The sequence below is a fragment of the Macrobrachium rosenbergii genome, chromosome 51 (assembly GCF_040412425.1).
Source record: "Macrobrachium rosenbergii isolate ZJJX-2024 chromosome 51, ASM4041242v1, whole genome shotgun sequence".
NCBI lineage: Eukaryota > Metazoa > Arthropoda > Malacostraca > Decapoda > Palaemonidae > Macrobrachium > Macrobrachium rosenbergii.
In genome coordinates, this window is record NC_089791.1 from 48,609,883 (window position 1) to 48,614,882 (window position 5,000).

Genomic DNA, 5,000 nt, shown 5'->3' on the forward strand with positions numbered 1-5,000 from the left:
CCCCGTTCCTATATCTCTCTCCCTGTTTCTCGGGATTCTCTTATTTTTCGTCTATCGCATTTTCGTAAAATGGTCTAGTATGATTTGCAGGCAACTGATGGATGGAAGGAGAAAGGTTTGCTAAAGCCACCTGTGAGCAACTGCACCTCAGGAAACAAAATGGTAGGACTCTCGTTACACTTGAATCTGACAGGAATAATCATAATTTTATTTATATAAGTCTTTACTTTACAAACTGCACTGGAAGGCAAATAAATAATATCTTCAGCCGAATGCATGATAAGCCCCCTTCCAGTTACTGCAAGAAAATGAACCAACAACAATTTGATTTCGTTTGAAATTTCATTCAAAACTGACAGCAAGTTTCAGTTTAGTTACGACGAAAATTTTTTATTTTTTGTAATGACACACCAGCGCAGATGTCATGACTTATAGATACAGTGACCGAATACTGTATGACATAAGAATAAAAATATACTGTAGATGCTGTTGATTACTGAATGCTACTAACAATGGAAATTAACAGGTCACCACTAACCAGTCCAATAGCAGGCACATTTAAGAAACCATACACTTGTAATTTGTATGAAACAGACACCACACGCAATCGGCGTGTTGGTAAACGCGTAGCTACGCACACACACTTCCAGTACTAGCTGTTAACTGTCACTAGTTATTAACTATCAGTGTCTATTAACTGTCACTTTCCTAATTCAGAAAAGCAATGGGGACGCTAGAACTGATACACCTGAATCCATTCATAAATTACTAATTATTGTATAAGAGATAGCACTGCTTACAAACAACTATGCCTCGTAACCTAATGTGTGTTTAATATTTAGCCGATGAGTCGCATCAATACACTCATGAAAGAGCAATTGGTCCAGCATTACTTTAGCATTACCCAAGTCATGAATCCCCAAAAGACTCTGAAGCCTCCGTAAAATGTGTATCATTCCTCCGTGTCCTTCAATCAAGATTTGCGCAGTCATTAAACATGAGGTGGTGAAGAGGGGGAGGGGAACATAAAAGCTAGGAGAGAATTAAATTCACAGATGATCATTGTCGCTACCTGACCAATACGTAACACGGCCATTGTGCTCGGAACAATGACGTGTGTATGGAAATGCCATCTACCGTCGGCAACGGCGACCGACGGACAAGTAAACAAAGGAATAACGTTTAACGGGTAAGAGACGAATAGAAACGACGGGGGCGAGAATCGCCCGAATAAAATGAACCTAATGAACCTACCTTTTTCTCACTACCGGCAATGGCGTAGTGTCCTTAAGACCTGGCTTCGGACAGCGAGAGAGAAAGAAAGAGAGAGAGAGAGAGCCCGAGCCACAGCACACCGACGACGACGACACCTGTCTTTCCACCTGTCTATCACCTGCTCGGGCCAGCAGCAGCAGCAGCAGCAGCAGGCCGTCTTATCTTATCTTTCGGGATAACGGCGCTAACCAAGAAAAAAAAAACACAGTCAACACTGTTTATTTTTTCAGATATTTTCTTCTCAGAAGACGCCTCGAGGTTACGGAAACGGCTTGCAAAGAGTCATAGCAGGCAGGCAAACGGGCGAGCGGGCAAACGGACAGTCAGTCTGTCAGACAGACAGACAGACAGACAGGCTAGCGCGGAAAGTCGTCGTGGTAGTCGTCGCCGTGGTCGTCCCAGGACGAGCGTATTGCGCGCAGGCGGTAAACGGGAACGCGTGTGCTGGCTGGTTTAGCTTTGTTCAAGTTCCTTCTTGGGATGGAGGCACTGAGAGAGAGCAACGAAGGGAACCACCCTGCACACTGAGGGAGGGAGAAGGAAGGAAGGAAGGAAGGGACGGAAGAGAAGGAGGAGGAGGAGGAACAGGAGGAGGAGGAGGAGGAGGACCAGGAAGAGCGAAGAGCAAGGACGCTTCTCGGGGTTGCAAATGGATGGACCAAGGTAGCTAGCAGTTACGGTAGCAGTGGTATCGGGAGTATTTTGTATTTATGACTTTTTTATTATAATCTTTAGTATTATTATTATTATTATTATTATTATTATTATTATTATTATTGTGATGTCTTCGCCGAGGGGATGGATATGCCAGAGAAGAGACACGGGAGGGAGGGAGGAAGAGGCGTGGCGCGGCTGACTGAGAGACTACTGACTGACCGCTGGACGACCTCTCTCCTCCGGTTGACCTGAGTCCCGAAACCGACACTCGACCCGACCACAACCCACCGGAACTACCCGACCACGGTACCACGGTACACCACCTTTTTTACTCGCGGACAAAGGAGGGTAATTCAGATCAGGGTGTCGGCAAGACGGGTCATTAATATGCAAAGAGAATCGACACTCCGGCGTCACATTGCAGAAGGTGGAGTAGGTGGAGCAGGAGACGGAGGAGGAGGAGGAGGAGGAGGAAGAGAATGAAGAGCAGGAGGGGAGGAGGAGGAGGAGGAGGGGAAAAAGAAGGAAGGCGAAGGGCAGAATGAACAAGGAGTTGCAAGAGGAAGGGGCAGCCAAGCGAAGAAAAGGGAAGGATGAGGAAGAGGAGGAGGAGGAGGAGGGAGAGAGTGGAAATAGAGAGAAACGTTAGAAGGGCGCCAGTGCCTTTTCTCCCACTGGAAAATGCTAACCAGACGTCTTAAACTTGGCGAAGCCTCAGGCAGGACCTCTTGCAATTCATTTTAGGATTCATTTAGGTATACGAGAAGGCCTAAGGACGCTAAAATTTACCATTCAGGGCGGAAATTAGAGTGAGAGAGTTGGGAGGAAAGGGGAGGTGGGGGGTCACGTACGTGTGGCAACGGGAGGGAAGGAGGGAGGGAGGGGGGCGGAGCGCCGCGCACCCTGCTCCTGCGTCAGGAAACTTTCCAACAACGACCCAACTACTTTCACAAAGTTTTGTGATGCAGAGGCGCGACGATTCCTCTCCTGTGACGCCGTCTCCTGAACCTATTTTCGTTGGCCCGAGCTCCAGGGGCTCCATACAATGCATTCGTGGCCGAAAAGGGCCGCTGGTTGAGCTCAAATCGCTCCAAAACCTGCCGCAGCCACCATTTGCAAAAAACACCATACTATCCGGTCGCCCCTCCTTCCCGGCGGGCTCGCGCGCGAACCTCCTGAAGAGCCAGCTCGTAGGCGGCGCTGACGCAACCTGGGGGCGGGAGAACCACAGACATAAACCCCGCCTCCTTCCTAGAAAACCTAGAGGAGGAAGAGGAGGAGGAGGAGGAGAGGACTTAGGATTTTGCTACACACGTTGGGCCCGAGGCCTTGAGTTTCACTGCTTCTCTCTCTCTCTCTCTCTCTCTCTCTCTCTCTCTCTCTATAATAATCATTTTACCCCTGTCTTCTGTCCTGTATGCGGAGGCTGTGTGAAGGGAAAGGAAAGGGAGGGCACATCAAAGAAGAGGGATGGAGGGCATAAGGAAGGGAGGAGGAGGTGGATGTTGGTAGGAGGGAGTCAGGGGAGGGGGAGGGAGGCACTTCTTCCACGTATGTTGGGCGGCTCGAAGTGAATGTGGTAAGACGGAGGAGGAGGAGGAGGAGGAGGAGGAAGAGGAAGGGCAGTGGGTGGGTGGGTGAAGGGGACGAGGATGACGAGAGGGGGAGGGGAGACCCCTTCACCCACGACCAAGTAATCCCCCTTTGGTCGTCCTTTCAATACTACCACCACCTCCACCTAAAGTCTCTCGTAATTATATATAATCCAAATCAATAGACCAACGAAAGACCTCCTGTTATTTTCCCCCCTTCAAAATTAGTTCATTATGAAGGGTTACCTGTGGCAATGTCAACTAAGGCCGACGCGAGTTATATTACGGAATACATTTCACACTCAACGTCCCTTTCAAATACATGAATATACAAATACACTCAGATATTAGGTGTGCCTTTGTGAAGAATATACATTTGGTATTTACTATGGAACACTTACTGTTGTAATAATTACGAGTATATGGTTATATCTTAAGTAAATGTTAACATGCTTCATTGACAAAATATAAGAATGGAGTATGCAAAGTATAAACAAAACACGTGATCTATATAGCAAATACCAAAGGAAAGTTTAGTGATGTCTTATATTCAGACACACTCCTTCAAACACACACACACATACATACACATTATATATATATATATATATATATATATATATATATATATATATATATATATATATATATATATATATATATATATATATATATATATATATATATATATATATATATATATATATATATATTGTCTGTATATATATATACCTGTATATATGCATGTCTGTACTGAGTCTAAACTATTTTGCATGTTCATTAAAATAGGGAAACACATTTATAGATGCTCTGTCGAAACAAGGTAAGTTGAACTACGGCGCCACCAATTTTCAGAAATGGATAAAATCTAAACAGTAAATGAATTTGGATGTGGTGACGCTACAATGGAAAAGGAGATTCCATTCCAACTAGAGAGAATGTAATGATTTAATTCTTGTTTTTCTATTATATTTAGGCCCTAAAGTGTTCTGAACTGCTAAACGTATTTCAGCCACTCTGATGAGATACGCGCAATAACAATTCACGGAGGAAAAAATTAGCAATGAAGAAATAAACAATTCACCTTAGGAATCAAACTGTCAGGAGCTCAATACTGCATAAATTATTATTGCTTTCATACTAAAATAGCCAGTAATCTGAACTGATAAAATATGGAATTCCCACTGAATTCATCCTAATCTCCAATAATGCAATGCTTTAGAACATAAACGTTTTGGACTTCAGAGCAGTGAAAAAAAAAGTGAAAATGACTAAAAGTGAGGAAAAAATATTCATACAGTATGAAGTTTTCATCAGCTCACCAGATGAGCATCAGCACAGCTGATCAGATGACAGCAAGCAGCACAGAGACGAGAAGAGGACAAAGGAGAAACAATACCAATTTTATTTGTTTAACTATATATGACCTCTGGGAATAACGTCTATTTGGGGATTTTCACTGAGAAAGGCAAGAAA

General features: G+C 44.3%; 1 protein-coding gene across 4 annotated transcripts in view; it reads right to left on the reverse strand.

The window, feature by feature from the left end:
- LOC136833381 (myelin transcription factor 1) overlaps window positions 1-5,000 on the reverse strand; it is an 862,112-nt gene that overhangs the window by 552,515 nt on the left and 304,597 nt on the right. The window contains exon 1 of one of the 4 annotated variants that reach the window (XM_067095441.1): window positions 1,255-2,149. The exons of the other annotated variants lie outside the window; for them this stretch is intronic. The gene's annotated coding sequence lies outside the window, so the exon portion shown is untranslated. Of the gene's footprint in view, window positions 1-1,254; window positions 2,150-5,000 lie in introns of those variants that run through there. 4 annotated transcript variants of the gene reach the window in all.